The following is a 17,230-nucleotide window of genomic DNA, read 5'->3' as shown; positions in this document are numbered from 1 at the left end:
ACAACCCATTTAAAAACTTTGAACACCCCTTTCAAAAAAATATATATATATATATATACAAATGGCTAATGAGCACATGAAAAGATGCTGAATATCATTAGTCATCAAGATGCAAATTAGAACTGAGATACCACCACACACCTGGTAGAATAAAGTTTAAAAGACTGACACAACCCCAAGAATGAAAGGGTGGTTCAGCCTACGAAAGTCAATGTAATACCTCACATTAATAGAATAAGGGGGGAAAACTGTATGATTATTCCAACTGATGCAGAAAAAAATTTGACAAAATCCAACATTCTTTAATGATAAAAAAACTCAATAAACTAGGAATAGAGGGGAACTTCCTCAACATGATAAAGGGTGTTGGTGAAAAACCCACAGCTAATAATATATATCTCCCAAAGAATCCACAAGAAAGATGCCAGAGCTAATAAATAAAATCAGCAAAGTTGCAGCATTACAAGATCAACCCACGAAAATCAGTTGTGTTTCTCTATACCAGCAATTAACATTACAGAAAGAAAATTAAGACAGCAATTTCATTTGCAACAGAATCTGAAAGAATAAAATACCTAGGAATAAATTTAACCAAGGAGGAGAAGACTTGTACACTGAAAACTACAAATCATTGATTAAAAAATTAAAGAATATCTAATAAATGGAAAGGTATCTTGTGCTTATGGATGGGGAGACAATATTGTTAAGATGTCAATAATACCTAAAGTGATCTACAGATTTAATGCAATCCCTATGAAAATTCTAAGAGCCTTTTTGGTAAAAATGGAAAAGCCAATTATCAAATTTATATGGCATTGCAGCGGGACCCAAATAGCCGAACAAGTCATGAAAAAGACAAAATTGGAGGACTCACATTTCCCAATTTCAAAACTTACTACAAAGCTTCAGTAATCAAAGCAGTGTGATGCTGGTATAAGGATAGACCTATAGACCAATGGAATAGAAATGAGAATCCAGAAATAAACCCACACCTGTTTGGCCAGTTTATTTTCAATGAGAGTGTCAGGTCCATTCAATGAGGAAGAATTCTCTGTTCAACAAATAGTTCCGGGACAACTGGATTTCCACATGCAAAAGAATGAATTTGGACCCCTGCCTCACACCATATACAAAGATTAATGCAAAATGGATTGATGATCTAAATATGAGCTAAATCCACAAAACTCTTAAAAGGGGTACATACAACATTTGGGTACATCTTCATGACTATGGATTTAGCAATGGATTCTTAGATATGACAACAAAGGCACACAACAAAAGAAAAAACATAGGACTAAACGTTTTTAGGACTTCCTAAAAATTTTTTTTTAATTTGTGCATCAAAGGAAATTATCAAGAGAATGAAAAGACAACCCACAGAAAGGGAGAACATTTTTGCAAGTCAGATATCTGGTAAGGGTTTAATATCCAGAATATGTAAAGATCACCTACAATTCAACAAAAAGACAACCCAGTTTTAAAATGGGCAAGAGACTTGAATACACATTTCTCCAAAGAAGATACACAAATGACCAATAAATACATGAAAAAATGCTCAACATCTCTGATCATCAGGGAAATGAAAATCAAAACCACAATAAGATGAATGAAATGATACATACTACAACATGGGTGAACCTTGAAAACATGCTGTGTGAAATAGCCAGGCACAAAAGAACAAATAGTGTGATTTGACTTGAATGAAATATCTATAATTGGCAAATTCAAAGAGACAGGAAATAGAACAATGGTTACCAGGGGCTGAGGGAAGGGGGAAAGGGAAGTTATAGCTTAACTGTTACTGTTTCTGTTTGGGGGATGAAAAAATTTTGTAAATAGATAGTGGTGGCAATGGTTGCACAACATTGTAAATGTACTTAATGCCACTGAATTGTACACTTAAAAATAGTTAAAATGGCAAGTTTTATGTTAAGCATATTTTACCACACATGCATGTGCACACACACAAAAGGACACTACCAAGTGCCTTTGTTGGTGAGGATGTGGACCAACCAAATTCTCATACACAACTAGTGGGAATATGAAATGGTACCAACTGCTTTAGAAAACAGTTTGGCAGTTTCTTATAAAGTTAAGTACACATCTCCGCATGACCCAGCAATTCCACACCTAGGTTCTTACCTAAGAGAGATAAAAATGTGTCCACACAAAAACTTTACACAAATGTTCATAGCAGCTCTATCCATAATAGCCAAAAGATGGAAACACCCCAAGGTTCATCACTAATATAATAGAATACTATTCAGCAATAAAAATGAACAAACTATGGATACACAAACAAACATGGATGAATCTCAAAATAACTGAGTGAAAAGAAGCCAGGAACAAAAGAGTACATATTGTATGTTTCCATTTATATAGAATTTTAGAAAATACAAACTAATCCATAGTGACAGAAATAGATCAGTGTTTCCTTGAGGGGCAAAGGATGGTGGGAGGATGGATTGTAAAGGTCACAGGGCAACTTCTGAAATTGATAGAAATGTTATGCATCTTGATTGTGGTCATAATTTCATGGGTTTATACATCTTTCAAAATGCATTGTACACTTTACATAGATGCAGTTATGTACATAAATTCTACCTCAATAAAATTGTTATTAAAAAAGAAGTTCAGGGCTTCCCTGGTGGTGCAGTGGTTGAGAATCCGCCTGCTGATGCGGGGCACACGGGTTCGAGCCCTGGTCCAGGAAGATCCCACATGCCGTGGAGCAACAAAGCCCGTGCGCCACAACTACTGAGCCTGCGCTCTAGAGCCCACGTGCCACAACTACTGAAGCCCGTGCGCCTAGAGCCTATGCTCCACAGCAAAGCTACCGCAACGAGAAGCCTGCGCGCTACAACGAAGAGTAGCCCCCGCTGGCCACAACTAGAGAGAGCCCACGTGCAGAAACAAAGACCCAACACAGCCAAAAATAAATAAGAAAATAAAAATAAAAATAATTTTTTAAAAAAAGTTCAGTTTGTAGCTACATGGCATCTCAAGGTATCATGAGGGGCAAGAATACTTTATTCCCTTTCACTGTTGTTGCTTAATTGGGCTAAACAAAAATGTTTGGTGACGTCCAAGTACTGCCCCTCATTTGTACAAGACCTAACTACTCAACCAGCTCCTTATAAAGTGTCACCTTATAAAGTGTCACAATGAGGTCACTAGTTCAAAATGCCTTGATTTCAGTCCTAATTCTGTTCACAGCTTTTGGATCTCCCTAGTTCCTTCAGAAACATTGAGAAGGTGATTTAAATCTATGCTCTTTTTCTACTTGATGCAGCAGTTCAAATTTCAAACCCAATCTAATTATAGATATTCTGTAAGGGCAACCTGATCTCCTCTGGCCGGAATGCAGTGATCAGAAGTGAGGTTTTGTGATTTTATTGCTTTTCTTAATTGCCTTGGATCAAGGGTCAGGTAGGAGACATGCACTTAGGGAGCAGAGAAGGTTCACATCGTTCATCAGAATGACGACAGCCCATAAATGGCTGGTTCTTATTTTCTAAATACAAGATTGGGGGTTGACAAACTAAACAAAGAAGAAAATAATCCTTGCCTAAGATTCTGGTCTGGACAGGAACTTGGTCCAAAAGTGACTGTAAATATAGGCAGTCTTTTTTTTTTTCATTGCATTTTTTCTTGATTGGAAAAACTAAATTATTAAGATAGGAACAGTAGTAGTTTGGCCATTGCTGGAGGGGAGACTAGGATATAGGATAGTTTGGTGGTAAATAAAAGGCAAAGAAGGGAGGCAGTCCCCAGAGTTGGAATCTGGATGATGAATGAGATCACATCAACTAGCTGTTTAGCCTCCTTTCTGTACTTCAGTTTCCCCTTCTACACACACACACACACACACAAACACACAGATATATGACTGTGTTGTGGTGCACGGGCTTAGTTGCTCCGCGGCATGTGGGACCTTCGCAGACCAGGGCTCGAACCCGTGTCCCCTGCACTGGCAGGCGGATTCTTTACCACTGCGCCGCCAGGGAAGTCCCCTCTTCTATATACTTTTAACGTAACTTCAAACTTTAAAATCCTCTGATTCTTTGAATAAACAAAAGCTTTCCACTTTCCGTCACTGAGAAAGGACAACTTGGATGTCTGTATTTGGTGGATAAATGCAATAGTTGCATTAGGGTGGATAGGGGTCCTTTGAAGCTGTGCATGGGAGGAAGACGTGGAGTATACTAATCAATTCATAGACTTTGAAGTACCCACTGTGCCCAAAGCCCCTTTGGAGGAAGAGACTGGGCCAGGTGGTTCCTTCTCAACAAGGTGCTAAGCTATGTGTTACATCATCCTGAAACTCTGGCCACAGTTGTTTAGATCTGGGGCTTGGTGCCCTAGACTGATGCATTTCTTGAAGCCTGAACATGAAGAAGGATAGTGATCTGGACAAATTTCTAGTCTCCAAAACAACATAGAATTGGGAGTTTCAGTAAATAGTATCTGCCTCAGCAGGTCCTCTCTCAGCTCTTTTGAATTTGGGGTCCAGAGTTTGCATCCAGCCCTGGCAAATAGGAAGGAGGAGAAGTCGAGCAGACATCAGGGAGACCGCATAGGCTGGAGTCCCACAAACAACAGAGCCTCTAGAGCAGAGAGCTGGGATGTCCATCTGGCTCTTGAGAGTCACCAAGACCCATTGCCTAAACAACACTCCGTTTCCAGAAGGCTTGGCGCTTAGAAAACATTCTTTATTATAAGTGACCTTATACTTGGTGACCTGGGAAAAGGTCTCTTCCCTGCAAATGAAGAGAAACCAGCTATGCAACAGATCTTGTGTGTAAGCATTGCCTGGCTGTTTAAAACCATATTCTTTTAGAGTTATTAGTCAGTGTAGACACTGTTGTGTCAGAAATGAAGCTGGGATCCAAGGAGTTAGAGTGACTTCCTTAAGGTCAAGATCAAGAGAGTTACAAAAGATTCTCCACCTGTGAACATGAAGTTGGAAATATCTATAGAGCATTTCTCCTGGGGTTGCCACTGGATCCTCCTCCTACTGTTTTTTTTTACCTACACCTTTGTACCCTAGATCACTGTCACTCTGAGTCTTACATGTGGAAAAGACAGCAGAGGCAGTTACTCCATACTGCAGGCCACAGGCATGGAGCAGTTGGTGTGCGGCCATCCCGTGCTTGTGTAAGGGACTCTGGGGGATCCCAGTGAGAAGGCAGACCGCCTATACATAGCCTAGGGATGCCAGATAAAATACAGGATGCCGGTTATTGCACGAGACAAACTTATACTACAAAATTTTGTTGTTTATCTGAAATTCAGATTTAACTGGGCATCCTATATTTTTGTTTGCTAAATCTGGAAGCCCTATCAGTGCCACAGCATAGTACAGACACTGAGGACGAGAGGAAGCAGAGGGGCTTAGACATGAGGAGCTCTGGGGAGCAGCCTTCAGTCCTCCCTTTCTGGATTCCCTAAGCATCTGCAATGTCTCGGTGTAAAACAGAAGACAGAGCATCAGCACAGCTATGAGACCAGTGTGTCTACGGAGGGTCAGAATGCGGCCAGAATTTGTTGGCATTTATGTCTGTAGAATTTAAAGTGTTTTCAATCCAAGACAAAAATGAGAATTTAATCAGAGCTTAGAATGTAATTTTAAAAATTAATTTAGTACTTTATCTGAAGTGAAAAACCTTCCAAATGTGGTTCTGTGTGACGGTTGTCTTATGGTGCCCATGTCAGTCAACCATCCAAACTCACAGAATTGTGTTTTACTCCTGGTTTTCAGATGTCACCAGCTATTAACACAAATATAAGATATGGTCTCTACTACTCATTTTGTTTTAGCTCCTAGGTCATCTTGTTTTTATTCACCCCTTGTTCCAGATATATGATTGCCGGCTGTTTCTAGCTGAAACTAAATTATTCATTTCCTCCTCTCATGAAAAAAGACGGCTTTTCTGTTTGGTGTATTCATAGGCTTAGCTTTCGATTGCCACTGCTTTTCACCAACAACTTTTAGCTCCTCTGCCTTTTTGTTTTCAATCAGTGAAACCAGCATCTTATGATGAGAGCTTTGGTCTTCTCTGTCTGATCTTCTCTTCAGGACGGCAAACTCCATTTTCTGTTTAAAATGATTACTCATAGAATAGAAGTTCATTAGCATTAGCTGTGGCCAAACTCCATCTGGTTGCTTCCCTTCTGCTCAGAGTGATGAATTGGCAAAAGGACAGGAAGGGGAGGGTGCAGGGGCAGGTGAGGCTGGTCCCTGCAGAGCCACAGCCTGTGGACAGATGCCAGGCTCCTTGTGCGGGGTGAGCATCTCTGTGTCTCACTCTCCCCAGAGCTCCCTGGCCACTGCAGATCTAATATAGGACACAGTAAATGCCATGTTTGCCTACACGTCTGCAAAGCAGCCTGGATTTGTCAGAGGAAAAAGTAAGAATAGAGGGGAAGGGCTTCCTTGGTGGCGCAGTGGTTAAGAATCCGCCTGCCAGTGCAGGGGACACGGGTTCGATCCCTGGTCCGGGAAGATCCCACATGCCCCGGAGCAACTAAGCCCGTGCGCCACAACTCCTGAGCCTGCGCTCGAGAGCCCTTGAGCCACAAATACTGAAGCCCGCGTGCCTAGAGCCCGTGCTCCGCAACAAGAGAAGCCACTGCAATGGGAAGCCCGCACACCAGAACGAAGAGTAGCCCCTGCTCTCTGCAACTGGAGAAAGCCCGCGTGCAGCAATGAAGACCCAACACAGCCAAAAATAAATAAATAAAATAAATAAATTAAAAACAAACAGCACCAGCTTCAAAAAAAAAAAAAAAGAATAGAGGGGGAAAACAATGAAAGATAACAGAATTTTAGAAATCATGCATTTTGAGTGTGTGTATATATGGTTTTTTCCCCCATCTGGTTAGTTACTATTCAGTCTAGCAAGGCATAAGCACTTAAGGGATCCATCATTTAAATAATAATACATTTATATGGATAACACTGAAATGGTAAAAGAAAAAAAATCCCAAATGCAGGCCTGAAAGAGGACAGAGTCTGGGAAGAGATGAGAGGTACCTGTCTGCGGAAGCCTTCGTACAGAAGGTGCTCACACAGCCAACAGACCTTTGCCCAGAACCTGCGTTTCCCTTCCCCAAAGGCCCAGAGGCAGTGCTCCTGGGGAACCTCCCACAGCAACCTTTCTGTGACCTCACATACTGAGTGTTGTCTTAGCTACAAGGTGGAAAACGCAGTCAGCCACCACATTACTTCTTGGGTTACGTATGGGTTAGGACCCCCCGTTGTCCTTCCCTCCTTAAATATTCTAGCTCTTATTTCTAATGGTATTGTTTTTCCCTACATTATTTTCTATAGGATGTTTTTTTTTTTTTAGTTCTTTTGTGGAATACTGTAGTAAAAAATGAAAGGAAAAATTTTCTTATTCCAATAAGGATAAACTGAGACAAGTGAGAAGCTTCAGAAGACCTCAACAGGAGAGAAGCCCCAGTCTTCAATTAATTCCTGGATGCCTTTCTGAGACTTCAGCTCTTGCCTCGCATAATTACAAGGAGGAATGTTTTGTGGGTACACCAATCTGAGCCTGAAGACCCCTTAAAAACACATGGCCCACTGGAGAAGGGGCTGGGAGCTGGGGCTGGAAAGGGCACAGAGCCTGTCTTCAACAATTATTAATGCATGTCACCAGAGTCAGTTAAGCCAACGAGAAGCCAGGCATTGGCGAGAAAGTCTTTTTTCTTCTTCAGTAATGTTTCTAAATCTACAGATGATGACAAGGAAGTGGGGTGCATTATTTTTCATATTTTCTAGTAAGTTACAAACAAAATTATTGACATGCTATTTTAATGCATGTCATCTTTCCTGCATCACTGAGTCGCCTCGGGTCGTTGAAGCTGATCATTGGGGGAAAGCTTGGCTCTCGCCCTTGAAAAAAATGTAGGGCTGGTGGCTTGGAGACGGCCTTCCTTACAACACAGTGAGGCTGACAGCATGACAGGTGAGGGTTGAGCAGCGCCAATCTGGGGTGAGGAGTGACTGGCACCCAGATAGATTCCAAGATGGACCCCATGCTGGAGGGATGGGGAGCTGGGGAGAAGAGTCTTGGAACAGGCAATGGGAATTCTCAGAGGCACAGAGGTGAACCTGGCTTGCATCCGGTGAACTCCCAGACAATCAGAGCATGACTCCCCTCTCCTCTCCACCAGTCAAGGGCTTGCAAGTTGCAGGCTCCCTTACCAATCAGAGCCAGGCCCTCCTCTCCTCTCTTTTCCTCCAATCAGGGCTTACACCCTCCCCCTTGCCCACCAATTCCCCTGCCAATCAGAGCCAAGCTTCCTACTCTTATCTTCCAATCAAGGCTGTGGACAAAGAAAGAAAGTCCTTTTCATCAAAACCCACATGAATTCCTTCATCCTCTACGCGGATGGTAAATCTGCATGAATGCTGGACCTCCAGGTGTTTGTTGTTATGTTACTATGTTTAGAGGAAAGAAGAGGAGAAGAGCAAAGAGAAGGGAGGGCAGGGGAAAGGTAGGGCAGTTTTTAGGATTTAAACTTAGTAGGATTGTTCTGTTTTTTAAAGTTCCGTATGTGTGTCTTGAAAACAAGGAACCCCCCCCCCCTCCCCAAGTGCAGATGTGACTTCAAACTCACTGTATCAGAAGGCCCCAGATTCTCTGGGCTTTGCCTACTCGGCATGGTGCCATTCTGGACCACGTGCTCAGCTATCTTATTCCCCTTGTCTTCTCCTTCAAGCCCTTTGGGTTGATGCTGTTTGGGAGTGTTTGCTTCGGCTCCCATCCTACTTCTGCAGGAACCTTGTCTTTCACGTTCCCCTTTGCTCCCATAAAACCAGATTAATGGAAGGCCCGCCAGACCACTTCACTGGTCAATAAGAGTCTGAAACATCACAGGAATAAATCGAAAACATACGCTTTAACTCAAATGTTCCCGGGACTTTTGACATTACAGGTAAAGAACATTTTTCCTAATCCATTAAGTGGAATTTATTGCCCTTTGAAATACAAATCTCTTATTAAAGAAATCAGTCTAGTGCAGTCCCCCAAGTCATTGCCTAATAATATGCTTGTGCAAGTGGAGTTTTATTTGGGAGGAGCTTGATGAGGACAAGGGAAGAACAATGTACAGGTTACAAACATTTAAAATTTAAAATTTTTATTCTAAGAAAACCAGTCTTATAGGTGCTTTGGTTCCCAGGACGCTGGCAGGCAGAGATCTGTAATTGTGAAAAAGAATCAAGGGTTTAGTGGACAGTCATCAAAAGCCACTAGTAGTATGTGACTCCATATGCTAATGACATGCCTTAGACTACATTAATTAAAAATGTACTTTATAAAACCAGGATTGGGTGGTGAACACAGTGGCGTGCTGCCAGAGCCTGCTTTGAAGGAAGACTTGTTGCCTCAGCTGCTGGGGGTACTGTGGTGAGATTACCTGGTGACCCAGCTCCAGTTCTAGATGAGCTACAAAGATTCCTGGAGATAGTTGCTCAGGGTAGCTCTGTGGGTTTGTTTCATAAATAAATTCCATGGCAAGCTCACATTGTTTATCCTCAAATAAGAGATTCCACAGGCTAGGCCTTGACGGAGAGGCTGCTTTTCTGCATACAGGTTATAGGCATTAGGAATTGCCTCAGCTTCTGAGAGCTGCCTCTCCAAGATCACACACCTACCCAGGGGGCCACATCCAGTGATAGATCAAAGCCAGAGGTCCTTGTGGGTTCTCCGAGGCTGTGGCTGAGCCTGTACTCAGGTCCACTTCTCCCTCAGCCCACTCCTGCTTTGGTCCCCTCTCTTCCACAGGTGTTGATCTTGAGGACGCTCCTTTATAAACATCCTGCCCCCTAAATTCCACTTCGGAGTGTGCCAATTCTCTGCTCTGTGCTGGTTATAGCACACTTGCAGAGCTGCCTTCAGAAACTGGACCAAGGTTTTGTTCAATGTACAAATCTCGCTGTTAGTCAAAGCTTCCTGAAATGAAATAAGCATCTTGTGAAGGTGAGGAGATCTTCAAAGAGGAGATGTTCAAAGAAAAACACTATTGGAAAGATGAGGGGGATGTGAAGGGGTGAAAGCAAGGATCCTAAGGGTGGATGGACTGTACGTCCTTTAGGTCCCTTCCTACATCAAGATCTTAGTATCTGTATTCGTTTGCTAGAGCTGCCATAACAAAATACCACAGACTGTATGGCTTAAACAGCAGAAATTTTTTTACTTACCATTTTGGAGTCTAGAAGTCCAAGATCAAGGTGTCAGCAGGTTTGGTTTCTTCTGAGGCTTCTCTCCTTAGCTTAGCAGGTGGCTGCCTTCTCCTGGTCTTCAGATAGTCTTCCTCTGTGTCTGTGTCTTAATCTCCTCTTCTTATAAGGACATCAGTCATAATAGATTAGGACCCACCCATTTAACCTCATTTTACCTTAATTACCTCTTTAAAGGCCCTATTTCCAAATACAGTCACGTTCTGAGGTACAGGGATTAGGACTTCAACATAAGAATTTTGGAGGGCCACAATTCAGTCCATAACAAAATCCCAAGATTTTACTCTATCCCAGATATATTGTACCCTTTAGCATACATCCAGCCCAGTGTTATAAAAGATCAAATTCAGTATTTAGTTACATAAGACAGAGTTGGCCAGGTTATGTTTGAAGGAGCTACAGAATTTAAACTGCTAAACAAGTAGCCAATCGTAGCCTTTTAAAATGATGTTGCCTTCTTATCTAGTAGCTATGAGTATCATTATATCCACTCTACTTCATCCAGGAATCTTAGCACTGGCCAGGCCAGCCAGTGTATTTACACCAATGTATACACACAAACACAGACTCTACACCCAAGAAGGGACAAGGGGAGTTTTTGGACATAATAGGATAACTGGATTTTCTGGGGGTAGTATCTGAGTATAAAAAGAAAAAGGCTACTATGATGGCTTTACCGCTTGTATTCACTCACTATTCATTTATTCATCCCTTCAAACACTAATCATTGGGTTCCAATTACCTGGTAAGCATTGTGCTAATTGATTTGGGAAAAATAACCTTGTAAAAATCAAAATCCCACCTCCAAAAAGGGAATATTTTGGTAAGACAAATAAGCTGTGCTGCAGTAATGATGATGCCATAAAGCATGGGCTTAGTCATCAAAAGGACTGGGCTCAAGGCCCAACTCCACCCTGGGTCAGCTGTGTGACCTTGGGCAAGTCACTCAACCTCTCTAAGCATCAGTTTCCTCATTTGTACAATGGGGATAATTATAACACTTACCAGTTGGCATCTCCAAATGGTGGGTTGGGAAGTTTTAGTTCCTCTCTTCCATAACTGCCATGAGCATCCTCCAAAGCCACCTTGAATCAGTATGAAATCTAAGTTAAAAACAGCATGTTTACTTGGCATCTCCCCCTTCCAGTTAGATTGCAGCCCTGAAGCCCCTCCTATACAGAAATCTTCAAGCTACCAGTTTGCCTCATATACTGTGAAAATTAAACGAGGCAATGCATGCAGTATGCTTTCTCGTGTAAATGTCCAGTAAATGTTAGCATTGTTAAGGCATTTTGCAGTAAGTAACATAAGAGTAACGTGATCAACTCATCCCAGTCTCTCCAACCTTCATCTCAGGAACCCTCCTCAGTGCCAGACAAAGAATGTCCAAGTATGTTACTTGTAAATGATATAAGGATTCAGAGGGATAAAGGGTCACTTTTAATTTTTTTAAGAATGAGGAATGTTCTGTGGAAGATGTAAGATTTAATCTGGTCTCTGAAGCATGGCAAATCCAAGTGGAAAGAATAACATCAACAAAGCTATGTAGGTGGCGAAGGGTAAGGCGTGTTCCTGTAACATGTGGGTGCCCCTATCAGATGGATCTTTGCTGGGTGAGGTGGGAGTTAAGGCTAAGAGTGAAGATTGGAGCTGAAATCCAAAGTGTTTTTATAAGATAGGCTGAAAAGGTTGAGGTTGGTATTCTGTAGTCAGTGAGGAACTACTAACTAGTGAAAAGTTTTAAGCTGATAATTGAGTTGATCAGAAGTGTTTCAAGGAGATGGCTCTGGTAAGAACCTTTGGTAACCATTGGGGTCATGGGCTGATTTGGAGCAGAGAGAGGTCAGGAGAAGGAGACCCGTAGGAAAGAAGCTAATGAGGTTGTCCAGAGAAGAGAGGATGACGACCTGAGCTAAGGCAGTGGCCGTGAGACTGGCAAGAGGGCTGTAGATGGAGAAGCCCACCAGGAAGACGTTCTCCTAGGGGGCTTGGTGGACAATTGGTGGAAGAGAGCAAGAGGGGAAAAGGAGTCAAGTATGTCATGGTCACTCTAGCCACAAACAGAAGTAAAGGAAGTAAAGAAGAGGGGCTTAGAGAAAGAAGGAGACCTTGAATTTGTTATCAGAGTTATTGACAGAATTGATGAGGTGGCCAGACATTCAGAAGAAGATGTTCAGCAGACATGGAAACTGTCCATGATTCAGGATTGAGATGTGAGTTGGAAGCCAGCCCTAGAGATGTGAGCTCCCAGCTGGGGCAGAGAAGGAGACTACTGGTAGTGGTGGTGGAGGGGCACAGGGGGCATACGTAGTCAGAGCAGGGAAACAGAGGGTGTAGGAAAAGCCGGAGATGGAGGAGAGGACACAGACTTATCATCCATCCGTCCATCCATCCGTCCACCCACCCATCCATCCATCCATCCATCCATCCAGATGAGGGGTGTATTAAAATCTGCCCCAACAGTCCAGAAGTTCAAGCTCACTGGGAAAGGCTGACAGGGAGGAGCCTGCCAGAGGGCTGTGGGGGCCAGAGCAGAATGTCTAACTTCAGGGCTCCAGGCTGCGTGGACAGAGAGCCTCCAGAGATCAAGAAAATAAAACAAATCAAAGGAACAACAAGAATCAAGTCTGGAAAAGATTTTTGGATTAGAAAAGCTGTGAGGCCAGAAGTCAGATTGCAAAAGATAAAAAATAAATAGGTGGTGAAAACGTGGAGAGAGAGAACATTGCTAGATTAGCAACTTTTTTTTTTTAAATTGAAGTATAGGTGATTTACAATGTTGTGTTAATTACTGCTGTGCAGCAAAGTGGCTCAGTTATACATATGTATACATTCTTTTCATATTCTTTTACTGTATAGCACAGGGAGAGCAATTATTTTTTTAAATGATAATACCCAGTTTGGGGAGGGGGTATCCCCAGGGGATGCTCAGAAAAGGCAAACACACACAGAGCTGGGAGAATATAAATTTGTGCAAATCTTTTGGCTCATAATCTGATAAAATATCGAAAGCCTTAAAAATGTTGACATACCCACATAATTATATTTCTAGGAATTTATTCGCATAAATTATAAACGATGGACACATTTATGATGGCAGAAAATAGCAGACATTAGGAAGAGCGCTGGGATGGACCTCTGGCTTTCCCGCATGCAGCCTCCTCACCAGGCTGCCCTCAGCCAGCGTGCCAGCAGGCTCCGTTATAGCGACCTGCAGCCCCTGCGTCGTGATTAGTGATGATGAACCAGGTTATGACCTAGATTTATTTTGTATACCTAATCATTATGCTGAGGATTTGGAAAAGGTGTTTATTCCTCATGGACTAATTATGGACAGGACCGAAAGGCTGGCTTGAGATGTGGTGGAGGAGATGGGAGGACGTCACATCGTAGCCCTCTGTGTGCTCAAGGGGGGCTATAAATTCTTCACTGACCTGCTGGATTACATCAAAGCGCTGAACAGAAATAGTGATAGATCCGTTCCTATGACTGTAGATTTTATCAGATTGAAGAGCTACTGTAATGACCGGTCAACAGGCTCCATAAAGGTAATTGGTGGAGAAGATCTCTCAACTTTGACCGGAAAGACTGTCTTGATTGTTGAAGATATAATTGACACTGGTAAAACGATACAAACCTTGCTTTCCTTGGTCAAGCAGCTTAATCCAAAGATGGTCAAGGTTGCGAGCTTGCTGGTGAAAAGGACCCCTCGAAGTGTTGGATATAGACCAGACTTTGTTGGACTTGACATTCCAGACAAGTTTGTTGTAGGATATGCCCTTGACTATAATGACTACTTCAGGGATTTGAATTATGTTTGTGTTATTAGTGAAACTGGAAAAGCAAAATACAAAGCCTAAGAGAGAATTCAAGTTGAGTTTGGCAACATCTAGAGTCCCATTGAAATCACCAGTAAAATTACTAAATCTAGTTCTGTTTTCAGCTGCTCAGTAGAGCTTATTGCATGTATCTTCTAAGAATTTTATCTGTTTTGCATTTTAGAAATGTCAGTCGCTGTAGTCCCGAACTCTTTATCTGCACTATGGGCCTACGGACTATCAGTTCCCTTTGGGTGGATTGTTGTTGGACTCGTGAATGAAAATTCTCTTAAACCACATCACTATTGAATAAAAATATTGAAATTATATCTGTGAGAAACATTTAAAGAGAAGAATATATTAGTTTTTTAATTGGTATTTTAATTTTTATATACTCAAAAAAGAACAGAAGTGATTGAATGTTGTTGATTATACCACTGTGTGTTTAGAAAAGTAAGAAGCATTGTTTCATGTCAGTGACAGCACTTAGAGGTGCTGTTATGTTGGATAAACCATATGTCCTGGAATTATTTTAGTAGGTTTCAGTAATATTAACTGTATTTTCCCGCTTGTTCAGATTATTTCTGGTGAATCTTTGTCAAAAGTTCCTTTTAAATGCAGATCAATACATTCCAAAAACCTACTACTTTTGGAATTCTTGAATGTAAAATTCCTTAAAATGAAGGCTGTTTCTTTAAAAGAAAAAAAAGAAAATAGAAAACATTAAATATCTAATAGAGATTGATTAAATACAACCATTTTGAGGTAGCAATCATCAAAATATATATTTTAGCAACATCATATGACAAAATGTCCGTGATACATTAAATGGGAAATTATAACACAGTAAATGCAACTTGCCACCAATTTTATGAAGATGTATGTTGTACACCTACACCCCCCCCCCCACACACACACAAGAGTTTAGGCATCAACAGAACTGTTAATGAATTTAAAAGTGGTTGTCTCATGGTAGTGGAATAATAGGTGACTTTTTTCCTTCTGATACTTTTTGTATTTTCCAAATTTCTCCAATATACATGTAATGCTTTTTAAACAGAAAAAAAAAGTTTGAACTTAAAAAGAAAGAGGAGGTAACTGGAAGGAACAGCAAGGTCAATGGACGTGTGGGGATAAGAGGAGGTGTGTGGGGCGGAAGGACTGAGGGTGAGGAGGGGAATGATCGATGCCCTGTGCTCCCCGGAGGAGGAGGGAGAGAAAGAGACCAAGGGCCCAGAGGCAGGCACTGACTACTGCAGAGAAGAGAGGTGAGGGTGAGGGGACAGATAAGAAAGGTTAGAAGGTGCCTGAGGTCATTTTGAGTGACCTAGATCTTCTCCACCAAGTGAGTGGCTGGACGGGTGACGGGCAGGGGAAAGAAGTAGGTGAAATGTGGGGAGTCTTCCAGACATGGCTCAGCGGTTGGCCAAGAATCCCTCAAACCCTCAAGAAAGTAAGTAGACCCAGTTATGCAAATTTATGACCTCCTCCAGAAAGGTCACCTCTCCAAGGGAGTACCCTTGGTCTTAGAATCTTATCCACTTATTGGTTAGCCCAGGGAGCTCATTAATCAGCATTCTTAATTGGACAAAGTGAGAGTGAGAGTGTCATCTCTCATTCAGCTCGGCCTTCCACTGAGGCATCCCAAAGAGGGGCTCCGATCTGTCTAGGGCAGCACAGAGACAGTGACTGCTTCTCATGCCAGGAGTTCACAGAGTCAGAACAAAAACATGGCCTTGCCCCCAGATTGCAGTGACTACCACTTTCCAGCACCACCCTGCGTGGCCAGGCAGTTGTTCTCCAGGAGAAGCAAATTCACAGGAGTAAGACCTCGAAGTAGCTTAGCAGCTAGACCAGGCCCTCCCTCTTGGCCCCCTCATTTCCTAATTGTCACAGGTGGCATGAGGATTATTTAGTGAATACTTTGGGGTTGTGGGAATATTCTTTCATTTATTCATTTACTCAAATATTATTACTCGGTACCCAGCACTTTGGACATTCAGTGGTCAGTAAGATGGGAAGTCCCACTTAAGGTTTCCAGCGTGGAAATGATTTCTCCCTTCCAGCTCTATCACTTCTTCTTTCTCCCATACCATAGCTCCAGAGCTGCCTCTTCCAGTGCAAACCAAAGAGGATTCATTCCTCTCCAGTGTCTGGGTCAGTGAGTTGTGTTGAATGCTATTTACCCTTATGCAAAAATAAATGAAGTGGTCATTTCTTCTGTACAGCAAAGTGACTCAGTTATACACACACAGGGAACTATATTCAAATATCCTGTGACAAACCATATATATATATATATATATACAAAGAATATATTCATATGCTTTTCCATCATGGTTTGTCACCGGATATTGAACATAGTTCCCTGTGCTATACAATAGGACCTTATTGTTTATCCACCCTATATATAATAGCTTGCCTATGCTAATCCCAGACTCCTAATCCTTCCCTCCCCCACCCCTCTCCCCCTTGGCAACCACAAGTCTATTCTCTATATCTGAGTCTGTTTTTGTTTCATAGGTATGTTGATTTGTGTCCTATTTTATTTTATTTTCAAAGAATTTTTATTTTGTTTTTACATTTTTTGATGTGGACCATTTTTTTTAAGTCTTTATTGAACTTATTGCAATATTGCTTCTGTTTTATGTTTTGGTGTTTTGGTCCCGAGGCATGTGGGATCTTAGCTCCCCGAAGAGGGATTGAACCCGCACCCCCTGCATTGGAAGGCAAAGTCTTAACCCCTGGACCGCCAGGGAAGTCCCTGTGTCCTATTTTAGATTCCACATACTTCAGTAAAATTTAAAAAGAAATAAAAAATTTTAAAAAAATAAAGTGTGCTGTAAAACTGAAAAAAAAAAAAAAGTAGATTTCATGAGAGCTTTGCAAGGCAATTTTGGAATGAGACCCAGTGAGCCCACCACAACTCTGGTATATAGCACCTTCCGTCTGGAGTGTATGCCACCCTAGACTATATATCCCTAGCAGGGAGCCTGGGATGTTTCCATTCATGTTGGCTGAATGAATAAATGATTCAATAAATATATGCTTACGTGGACCCGGCACACATGACCTTGCATGTCGTTTATTTTTCTATGTCTCCTCAACTAAATTGGAGGTTTCTTTAGGTCTGGGAACCTGGCTTGTTTCACCTTTGTAA

At 41.9% G+C, this 17,230-nt stretch overlaps 1 long non-coding RNA gene and 1 pseudogene across 1 annotated transcript; one reads left to right on the top strand and one right to left on the bottom strand.

The window, feature by feature from the left end:
• Positions 1 to 9,133: 9,133 nt before the first annotated feature.
• LOC133087767 (uncharacterized) lies at positions 9,134 to 11,326 on the bottom strand. The gene is made up of 3 exons (XR_009700445.1): positions 11,258 to 11,326; positions 10,214 to 10,354; positions 9,134 to 9,211 (listed from the first exon to the last, which is right to left on the bottom strand). It is a non-coding gene; the product is annotated as an uncharacterized LOC133087767 (long non-coding RNA).
• Positions 11,327 to 11,756: 430 nt separating this feature from the next.
• Positions 11,757 to 14,112, top strand: LOC133086935 (hypoxanthine-guanine phosphoribosyltransferase-like; annotated as a pseudogene).
• Positions 14,113 to 17,230: the final 3,118 nt, after the last annotated feature.

The sequence above is a fragment of the Eubalaena glacialis genome, chromosome 3, assembly GCF_028564815.1.
Source record: "Eubalaena glacialis isolate mEubGla1 chromosome 3, mEubGla1.1.hap2.+ XY, whole genome shotgun sequence".
Lineage (NCBI taxonomy): Eukaryota > Metazoa > Chordata > Mammalia > Artiodactyla > Balaenidae > Eubalaena > Eubalaena glacialis.
This window is presented reverse-complemented; position numbering and strand designations above follow the sequence as displayed.